Source organism: Mytilus trossulus, chromosome 3 (genome assembly GCF_036588685.1).
Source record: "Mytilus trossulus isolate FHL-02 chromosome 3, PNRI_Mtr1.1.1.hap1, whole genome shotgun sequence".
Lineage (NCBI taxonomy): Eukaryota > Metazoa > Mollusca > Bivalvia > Mytilida > Mytilidae > Mytilus > Mytilus trossulus.
In genome coordinates this window covers 3,544,634-3,556,774 of record NC_086375.1, presented here as the reverse complement: position 1 = coordinate 3,556,774, position 12,141 = coordinate 3,544,634, and the positions used below count along the sequence as shown (strand labels likewise).

General features: G+C 29.6%; 1 protein-coding gene across 1 annotated transcript in view; it reads right to left on the bottom strand.

Annotated features, from left to right (window-relative positions):
* LOC134709993 (uncharacterized) overlaps window positions 1-12,141 on the bottom strand; it is a 162,760-nt gene that overhangs the window by 35,380 nt on the left and 115,239 nt on the right. The window lies entirely within an intron of this gene.

Here is a 12,141-nt window from a genome sequence, read left to right as displayed (position 1 = left end):
GATTGCACGCAACTTTAATCAAGTCATATGGTGTATTATAATCAAGTTATAGTCTGAAAGGCTATGTCTTTAATATCGGCATATATGTATCCGGCAAAATAATACTTCCCACGATATTTCATAACTATGAGCTAGATTAAAATGACTATATCCACTTTCTTCCAGTGATAATATATGTAAACAACCCACATACGAAAATTACTTTGTAAATTATTAACTTGACACTATGGTTTGTATTTTCATCAAAGAGGGGCAAAAGATACAAGAGGAACAGTCAAGCTCAAAAATCGAAAATAAACTGACAACGCCATGGGTAATAAAGGGCTGCGCTTTATCGCATGATACGCCCGTTGTTCTTTTAAAACTTCCCTTTTATGCTTTAAATGAATTTATATGATCAACCAGAAATAGTGTGAGCCCTGTCAAATACCCCCCCCCCCCCCAAATAATAAATAAAAATGCACAAAAAATTTGCACTATTAAGGTCAATAGATATAAATAATTTATCAAAGTTGCATAAAATTTTGTGAAAGTGTTAGTTATTGTCCCAAAATTGGAAACCCCCCTTTTTTAAGCATAAAAATTCATAACACGGAAATGTAAAATCTGAAATTTATAAAAATTGAAAGGGAGCTTACATCAATATATATAAACAATTAACCAAAGTTTCATGGACATTGGTGAAAGCCTTTTTGAGTTATTGTCCGAAGTGTTGAAAATACCCAGTTTTTTTTATGAATTAAGCCTCATAAATCCAAAACTTAAAATCTGAAATTTATACAAATTGAAAGGGAGCTTACATCAATAGATATAAACAATTCATCAAAGTTTCATGGACATTGGTGGAAGACTTTTTGAGTTATTGTCCGAAGTGTTAAAAGTCCCCCCTTTTTTATGAATAAAGCCCCATATATCCAAAACTTAAAATCTGAAATTAAAAAAAACGAAAGGGAGCTTACGTCAATAGATATAAACAATTCACTTAAGTTTCATGGAAATTGGTGAAAGTGTTTTTTGAGTTATTGTCCGAAGTGTGGACGATGGACGAACGGACAACGGTATACCATAATACGCCCCGTCTAAAAGACGACGGACGTATAAAAATGAAAAAGATAAACAGACACATAATAGTACACAAGAAAAAACATAGAAAACTAAAGATTTAGCAACGCAAACCAAACAAAAATTCGGGGGGGTTATCTCATATGCTGCGGTAAATAGTCTTATTCGGTGGGTCACATTCATGAAAAGGGAAAGAGATTGTAGTTACGACGTAAGAAACATATCCGATTTCATTTGAAACGGTTATTTCGAACCGGTCAACCAACTAGTAATGGCGTCCGTAAAATTTACGAAGGGATTATAACCGCACTGGTATAAACATTTTAAACATTCAAGTGTTCGTCCGTTGTAAGGTAAATCACTGAAGCAAATTATTAGAAGTACAAAAACATTTTTCACAAATAAACACATTTGTTGTAACCAGTACAAGTACAGAAGTGAAAATTTATCGACATATTAATACGTATCAAAGGTGGTAAATATAAGTAATAGCAAGACGAAATATATCACAAACTAAATAATCATTGAAAAGAAAAATAAATTTAATTGGTTATTAACGGTACCTGGATTATAATTTAATACGCAAGACGCGCGTTTCGTCTTACTAGAGGTTTCCAGATTTGCTACCGTACCAACCGTAGTACGAAGTGGGAGCCGTCATTTAATTTCTGAAAATTACTGATGTATACACTTTATATCAACACATGTTTTAGGAATCATATGCAGAACTGTTTTGAGAATCTTTAGCTGTAATTTGAGATTAATTTAATGTGATTTCTTCTTGTATTCGTAGGAAACAATAGTGTGTGCCCTCGATTATGCTTTCAAGCAACCGTTGCAAGTAATCGTTGGTACGAAAGGTTTATAGTTAAGAGTTATTTCCCCGTGAAACTACATAGATACAAAGAAGATAAATTACAAAACAAATTTAAAACTTTATAAATTTTGTTTTTAATAACTTTATGTATCATTGTAAAATGTTAAAGTTTTGTATTTATTTTGGTAAGTTTTTAGAAATCATGATCAAATAAAATCAATTTGAACAAAATAAATTAACCTTAAGGTGGTACCCAACACTTTCACTAAAGTTAATTTGGCTCGTTTAATTTTCATAAAATTTTGACAAAGTATTTACTTTGACCCTAAAACAAGTATATAAAAATTTCAAAAATTTTGAACCAACCGTTTTGTCAGAAAAATTACACTGGTTATATAGCAGTTTGACAAACATCAATTTTGACCATTGAGGAGCTAAATATTCCCTTCACAACACAACGTAATTAAAACGTTAAGCTGATTTAACAGAGTTATCTCCCTGTAGTGTTAGGTACCACCTTAACAAAATAAAAAAAAAACTAATATAAAAACCAAATCGTTGTATAGTCTGTACGCGTGAGGTTTAAAACCCTTGTCAATAGTTATTGAATCAAGATAATAAAAAGACCAGGGAGACCTACTTTATAAAAAATAATACTCTGTTACAAAAAACCGAAGGTGTCAAAACGTTTGATTTCTAATTATTGTACTGATCATGTATGTCATTATACTTTTAAATAACATTGCCATGTGATAATTTTGTGTTATATGTAATAAATCTGTTGTATATATATGTTGGAGAATTAAATAAAGATAAAAAAAAAAAATATAACGTCCGGAAAGAAATTATAAAAAAATAAAAAGTCGTTTACATCTTCAATTTGAACAATTTTGCATAGAGATATGGCTGATATCATATTTACTTGACAACCTTCCTTTTTGGACAATTATCTTTACCGTCGGGCTTAAAGTTTTTCTTTATAAAAAAAACCCTCATACAATCAAAATGCTCTATAAATTTTAGAAACAAGCCCTTTTTATTAACACAACTGTTCATATATCTTTTTCGCAGTAAGCCGACAGAGAAAACTCAGAAAAACTGGAGTTAACTATTTTGAGTAGTATCGTATTCATGATACTAGTACATACAAACCTGAAAAAATTACATGGAAACATTTACCAACCGATGAAAATGATCCTTAATTTTGAGTCCATAAATTAGTTGTAAATGGTGCAAAAAGACATTATATAGCAACATAGTATTTCCCGTACAACAGTACGAAGAGTTAGAAAGACATATTCATATTGCATTAGACTAAGTGTAAATATAGCGTCAAATTATTGCCGTTATCATTGAACAAAATACGCTGTGTTGTATGAAGTTTTTTTGGCAATGGTGTACGACAAAAGGATTAATGGATGGATATTGGTTTAGCATTACCCCTCGTATATTATATTATACTACTCCCAGGCACGACAGTCGTGCAATACACAATTTTACTCGCGACAATATTTACAAATATTAATGTAATAACAATATCTAGTGACATAAAAATAATAATAGCGAACACGATGAAGTAACATCGTGATGATAAATATTTCGACTAAAAAAAATGGTTTTCGTTAGTGTCATAAAATTTAGAATTTATCTTTAAGTAATTAATATAATCAACAATTTTATTAAAAAGTTCGGTGACAAAATATAAGGAAAAAAATAGATCGATGGTTTTATAATGTGTGTTGCGTTTTATGAAAAAATGTTGCTGCAATGATCGAAAAAATAGCTTAATTTTTTTTTTTTATTTTAATGAGAAATCAACACAATTGTGAACTCATTTTTGCCATAAGCACGTGTACTAGTTTAGTGACGCATCCAGAACTTTTCATAAATGGGGGGGTGGGGGGGTGGGGGGGGGGGGAGCGGTCCATCCATGCTTCAGTGATTCCCTATATAATCAACCAAATTTTTGCCACGAAAAGGGGGCGGGCCAAAGCCCCCTCCCCCTGGATCCGTTTATGTAGTCATTAACGACACCAGTAAGGTACAAGTAAGATATTATTAATAAGTAATTTCTTATCATTCCAATTAATATTTGAGTATTAGAAAACATTCTTTATTCTAATCCTTTTCTTAATATATACAGAAAACAATAGCAATACAGAAAAACAAATCTATTTTTAGAATATAAAGGTCGAGGCAACTCAGTTTCAGTAAGTACTGTTTGATTCATTCTCTTGTGCACAAAATAAATTTTATCGTATAAACACATGATAAAATCACGTGCAAGGTTTTCTAGAAGCAGAGAAATCGTAATAAAATAAAATATTAAGGTTTTTATCACTGATATGCAATTTTCACTCTTTATTTTCATCAAGATACATATAATAATCTCATGCATTAAATGAAACCTCCCAAACAACACCAACGGTTGTGTTACGTACCAACCGTACCCGATACGTAGCAAATCTGGAAACCTCTATTAAGACTCATCAGTGACTTTCAGATCAAAAGAGGTATAAGCATGATGAAACCAAACCAGTACAAAGTTTAAGAGCAATGAGTACCCAATATTTCAAAAGTTGTGCCAACTAAGGCTAATATTTGTTAAGGTGGCTCGTGGGTACAAAAATTTTAGCAAAAACTTAAACCTTAATTTTTTCATTACAAATTTTATTTATTACATTATTAGTTGTTACTTTATGATATGGTACCAAAAACAACCCAAAAAAATGATTTGGTTTCGCCCAAGATGACTTTAAAAATTGAAAAAGCTCCAAATTATCTCCCTTTGGTGCAAAAATGCCATTTTTTTGCCTTGAATTTGAAATATCTTTTTTAACTCATCGGTGACCTACATTTTTTATTATTGTTTTCAAATAAGCTATACATAAACTAAATAATTGTAAAATTTAAGCGATTTCTTATATTAGGTTATTTTTTTATTTCGATATTTCCTCTTTTTCTCCTATTAGTTCAACAGAAAAAAAGGACATTAACAAAAATGTATGCTTATTCCAGAGGCAGATTTTAGCTTAAATGAACGGTGACCCCATTTTTTTATTTCATTTTTCTTTTAAGTATAGGATAAAGTTCATTTATGAAAAAATATAGCCAAATCCTATATTAGAAAAAAAAAATCATTTATACCCAGGAGCCCCCTTAATTTGATGTAATTTTTTTTTTTTTAATTTTTTTTTAATAATTTTATTTTTACCTGAAAATTCAAAAGAACACACAAATTTTTTATGAATTTTTCCCAGAATAAAAAAAAAGTATAAATTTGATAACGCGATGCAACATCGAAGTACAAAAAAAGTGTCATTGAATTTTTCATTACCAATTTTCAATTTTACGTCCTGGTTTAAAAATAAGTAAAGTAATTGTTCCTATGAAATAAATTCGTCATCTTGGCTGACATTTTTTTTATTCCGGCAATTTAAAAAAAACAATAACTGGCAAAAGTTCATTTATCCAGGGATGAAAAAGGGTGGGGTGTTATTTACTCCGGAGTAATTAACCAATCAGATTGCAGGATATTTCCTGCATAGAAAATAAGGTAATTTGTTCCTGGGATAAGAAAATCCTTGGTTGTTTGAAAAATGCAAGGTTTTATAAACAGGAAATTTATTAAAATGATATTATAATTGATATTCATATCAACACCGAAGTTCTGACTACTGGGATGATGATACACTCTGGGACGAAACGTCCACCAGTGGTGGCATCGATCCAGTGGTGTAAATAGTTATCAACGATATCAGGATTATAATAAAAAACGTCAAACGCGCGATTCATCTATATGATACTCATCAGTGACGCTCAGATCAAAATAGCTAAAATGCCAATTAAGTACAAATTAAAGATCATTGAGGACCCAAAATTCCAAAAAGTTGTGCTAAATACGGCTTAGGTAATTTATTTCTGGGGTAAGAGAATCCGTAGTTTTGTAAACATGAAATTTATAAAAAAAAAACCGACCATATAATTGATATTCATGTCAACACCGAAGTGCTGACTACTTAGCATATTAAGTCAGCTTGCAACTATACAATAAAGTATAGTTTGAGGATACCCGCAGTTACAGAAAGCTAAATGATTGCGAAAATGTTTAGTTTTTACCGTCATAGAGAGTCAAATAATTGATAACTAGAGCAATATAAGAATGAAAGTATTTACAGGCAGAAGGACAATAGGAATTAATCTTATAATGAACATGTATCGTGTTGTATATAGACACGGCAATCTCTAAATATTAAAAAAAAAACTAAATGTGTAATTAAATAAATAAAAAAAAAATTTGTCAAAATTGATGGTACTGCCAATATTAAGAGATTTTATAGCAAGATTAGTTTGACACTTTTATTAGTTTGTTTACAGGTGTGATGAGTTTTCATGGATCACATAGTGATTTTCTGGTTTAAGTACAATATTACCGTGAAATTTGGGAAGTAACATAACGTTTTATGACGTTTTCTACAGGTACAAATTTATTTATCAAATATTAGCATCTAAGTACAAATGATGAAATTTTGAGTCCTGAATTTATACACCATATTCATTGTTTCTTATTACCCAAACAATAAACAGACGGCAACATACCTACAAATTAAAATAAATAAAATATTTGCATCAGTTTAGACATTTTGGAAATTTATATGCAATATGTTTAAAATTGAGGGTAGTTTTTTTTAAAGGATGCCCTACACATCTAAGAATTTAATGGTTCTACACGTACGTGTTTCTGGTACACGTTAAAAAGACTATGAATAAAAAAAGAGTCAATTATGAAATGTATGATCCACATAAATATTTCTTACACACTTTTTAAATCTTCCATCACTTCAATACAGTTCACCTTTATTGTGTTAACTGGCGAAAAAGACACGGGGTAAAAAAAATGGGGGTTATTGTACAATTTGTTGGAGGCATTTTTATGATTAAAACCAGAGGTTTCCCAAAATCTCACAGAAATTCTAAAACATGACAAGCAAACATCCTTAATTAAGATTATTCTATATGTAAATGATAATGGAGTACAAGCACACGGGCTGTGATATTGTTTATCAGAGCATTTAAGTATCAAAAAATTCTATTATTTCCCTGGCTTGAAATAAATCAAGATACACTTCCCGTTCCTCATTGTCTAGAAAACAGAATTTCTGGCCGAGCTCTTATTGTCTACGAATATATGACATAAATAAACATGAGCGCATGATACGCCCTTCGTCTTGTGGGAGAAGTGTTTAGCGCGACATTTAAAAATGCTCAATAACTCTAAAATAAATTTTTTAAATCATCACCAAAAAGTATACGATCTTTGGATTAATATAATTAAGAAGTGTGAAGTTTAATGCAATAAACAGAAAATGTTTTTTAGATACAGCTCGAAAAATCATTTCCCTGTATTAGTTATATACAGACCTGTAATTCAAAAAGTTTAAATCCTATTATCACAAAAAGTATACAGATTGTTTGACCATCATACGGAACAACTTTGTTAAGTGTCTTTAACTTTGGATAAGCGGGTTTCAAGTAACGGTGCGACATGTGAAAGCCGGACAGGTAAACAGACAGGTAGACGGACACCGGACATTTGTATACCATAATACGTCCAGGCAGAATTTCGAAAGGCGTATAAAACCACCCTAGTGTATGCTTTATCAACTTCGTGTAACGTATGTATTTTCAGGATTTATTAACCGCCATTACCCCAAGAAAAAATAAAAAAATATTGTGCACTATCAGTTTTTAATGACAAGAAAAACGGTACTGCGATGTTATTGAGATATTGAAATCCAAATGGTTTATATCCTTTAGCTGTATTAAATTATTAGAAGTACAAAAACATTTTTCACAAATAAACACATTTGTTGTAACCAGTACAAGTACAGAAGTGAAAATTTATCGACATATTAATACGTATCAAAGGTGGTAAATATAAGTAATAGCAAGACGAAATATATCACAAACTAAAAAATCATTGAAAAGAAAAATAAATTTAATTGGTTATTAACGGTACCTGGATTATAATTAAATACGCAAGACGCGCGTTTCGTCTTACTAGAGGTTTCCAGATTTGCTATTGTACCAACTGTAGTACGAAGTGGGAGCCGTCATTTAATTTCTGAAAATTACTGATGTATACACTTTATATCAACACATGTTTTAGGAATCATATGCAGAACTGTTTTGAGAATTTTTAGCTGTAATTTGAGATTAATTTAATGTGATTTCTTCTTGTATTCGTAGGAAACAATAGTGTGTGCCCTCGATTATGCTTTCAAGCAACCGTTGCAAGTAATCGTTGGTACGAAAGGTTTATAGTTATTTCCCCGTGAAACTACATAGATACAAAGAAGATAAATTACAAAACAAATTTAAAACTTTATAAATTTTGTTTTTTATAACTTTATGTATCATTGTAAAAATGTTAAAGTTTTGTATTTGTTTTGGTAATTTTTTAGAAATCATGATCAAATAAAATCAATTTGAACAAAATAAATTAACCTTAAGGTGGTACCCAACACTTTCACTAAAGTTAATTTGGCTCGTTTAATTTTCATAAAATTTTGACAAAGTATTTACTTTGACCCTTAAACAAGTATATAAATTTTTCAAAAATTTTGAACCAACCGTTTTGTCAGAAAAATTACACTGGTTATATAGCAGTTTGACAAACAACAATTTTGACCATTGAGAAGCTAAATATTCCCTTCACAACACAACGTAATTAAAACGTTAAGCTGATTTAACAGAGTTATCTCCCTGTAGTGTTAGGTACCACCTTAATAACAAAAAAAACACAAAAAAACTAATATAAAAACCAAATCGTTGTATAGTCTGTACGCGTGAGGTCTAAAACCCTTGTCAATGGTTATTGAATCAAGATAATAAAAAGACCAGGGAGACATACTTTATAAAAAATAATACTCTGTTACAAAAAACCGAAGGTGTCAAAACGTTTGATTTCTAATTATTGTACTGATCATGTATGTCATTATACTTTTAAATAACATTGCCATGTGATAATTTTGTGTTATATGTAATACAGTACAACCTTTGACATTCTCTTAGTTATGTCCACCCTCTTGCATGGTCAACATCCAATGGTGAACATTTATTGGGGTATTCAATCTTGAGATGTTGGCCATTTATTGGGGGTCATAAAACATGGGTTGATGTTTTATCTTATTATGTTACCTGTAAAAATCAGGGTTGAAGTTTTCAGCTGGTATGGTACATTAATATTTACCTGTACAGGTAACTCAGGTTTCTTTTAAAATTGACATTTCACCTTTTTTTGAGATTGTAGAATAAAATATTGTTTTAAGTCTGTTAATTTTTTTTTGTCTTTAATCTTATTTAAAAAAAATATTTGTGTATTTGTTTTTTCAGTACTTTTTTGTTTCGTATTCTTTTAATTTCTTCTTGGTAAGAATCTTGAGTAAAAATGGCAAAAAGTCAAAGAATAAGTTATTAACTAGCATTTGAAAAACAGAGACTTTTAATAATTTTAAGGTTTATATAAATGTATATGATAACATCTAACATGTCTAAAACTACTCAGGAAAACTTCAAGTAACATTATATGGTTTAAGAAAAAAACTAATTTTGTTTATCTAAATTTTTTTTCAAATCTTAAAATATGAGTTGTGCACAAACAATCACTGAAAAGACTTATTTTCCAAATTCCCACCTAGTTATCATCAAATTTTGATAAATGTTCATTATAAATGCTAATCATAATGAAAAATGTTCTTATATATCATGTATCCTGTATATATTTGAATAAAGTGAATCTAAAGATGGTGACACTTTTATGGTCTATTAATTAAATACTATTTTTTCCCCCAGTGTAATATATTGTTGATAGTGCTGGACTGGCATGATACATATTCTTGGTATACATTTGCAAAGAATATTTCACTCAACCTAGGCCTTTTAGATAAAATTAATAATTGCAGGGAATAAGATGAATTAAGACTTTTAAAGTAATTTAAAGAAAAATCTAAGAATAAAAACTTATGATTAAAACTGTGAACTTGATTGTGTCAATAGGTAGAGAATTTTTGGGCATAATTTAAAAATAGAAAATAGTGGACAATATAACATGTATAAATCTCCTAGAAAGGATACGATATGTAAACTGCCACTTATCGGTCAATGAAGAACACATATTCCTTGATTTTAGAATTAACAAAACATCTTAAGATAATGTTTTGAAAATTATTTACCTTCTCATAATAATGTGGCTTATCCAGAAACAAAAAGTAAAAGAAATGCCTAACCTCTAAAAAAATGATCATGTCTAAAATACCATATGACAATAAAAATATTATCAAATTTTGCTGTAATGAATATTTATATTTTATTTAATATTTAGAGAAATAATGAATTGCCTAAATTTTATTTAGCATAAGTCATAAATACAATTTTAAACATATGTTAAACAATGTTGAATGCAGTCTATCAACAATAATAAACCATTTTGATTTAAAAAAAATAATTTGAGAAATACCTTGTCAATAGCAAAAAAGCAGGCACTGTAAATGTTTGCAGTTATATTTGAAAATGATATTCATTTATTTTTCACTTACCAAAAAGTAGATTTTAAATATAAAAAAATAACTTTAATTGATTAAAAATTATTTAAAAGGTAAAATATTACAACTAAACATTTTTTTTATTAAGCTGTTAATTTCAACTAGTTTTATTTTATTTCATTTTATTTTTTAATTTCTTGTCATAATCACAGTTATTAAATTTGACAAACACATACATATTTTACCTGAGACACATGACCTGTAAGTTATATAATTTAACACTTCAATGCATTCAAGATTTCCCTTTATCCTTGACTAGTTTTTGATTAATACCTTGTGTAATGAGTATTAAAAGAGCAACAGTATGATGATGAACATATAGGGCCACCATGGTGAACAGATTTTTTATGGCCACCATTAGTAAGATAAAGTCACAGGTAGTACTGTATATCTGTTGTATATATATGTTGGAGAATTAAATAAAGATAAAAAAAAAATCAAACGTCCGGAAAGAAATTATAAAAAAATACAAGGTCGTTTACATCTTCAATTTGAACAATTTTGCATAGAGATATCATGGCTGATATCGTATTTACTTGACAACCTTCCTTTTTGGACAATTATCTTTACCGTCGGGCTTAAAGTTTTTCTTTATAAAAAAAATATTTTGAGTAGTATCGTATTAATGATACTAGTACATATAAACCTGAAAAAATTACATGGAAACATTTACCAACCGATGAAAATGATCCTTAATTTTGAGTCCATAAATTAGTTGTAAATGGTGCAAAAAAACATTATATAGCAACATAGTATTTCCCGTACAACAGTACGAAGAGTTAGAAAGACATATTCACATTGCATTAGACTAAGTGTAAATATAGCGTCAAATTATTGCCGTTATCAGTGAACAAAATACGCTGTGTTGTATGAAGTTTTTTTGGCAATGGTGTACGACAAAAGGATTAATGGATGGATATTGGTTTAACATTACCCCTCGTATATTATATTATACTACTCCCAGGCACGACAGTCGTGCAATACACAATTTTACTCGCGACAATATTTACAAATATTAATGTAATAACAATATCTAGTGACATAAAAATAATAATAGCGAACACGATGAAGTAACATCGTGATGATAAATATTTCGACTAAAAAAAATGGTTTTCGTTAGTGTCATAAAATTTAGAATTTATCTTTAAGTAATTAATATAATCAACACTTTTATTGAAAAGTTCGGTGACAAAATATAAGGAAAAAATAGATCGATGGTTTTATAATGTGTGTTGCGTTTTATGAAAAAATGTTGCTGCAATGATCGAAAAAATAGCTTAATTTTTTTTTTTTATTTTAATGAGAAATCAACACAATTGTGAACTCATTTTTGCCATAATCACGTGTACTAGTTTAGTGACGCATCCAGAACTTTTCATAAAAGGGGGGGGGGGGGCGCTCCATTCATGCTTCAGTGATTCCCTATATAATCAACCAAATTTTTGCCACGAAAGGGGGTTGGCCCCAAGCTCCCTCCCCCTGGATTCGTTTTTGTAGTCATTAACGACACCAGTAAGGTACAAGTAAGATATTATTAATAAGTAATTTCTTATCATTCCAATTAATATTTGAGTATTAGAAAACATTCTTTATTCAAATCCTTTTCTTAATATATACAGAAAACAATAGCCATACAGAAACGCAAATCTATATTTAGAA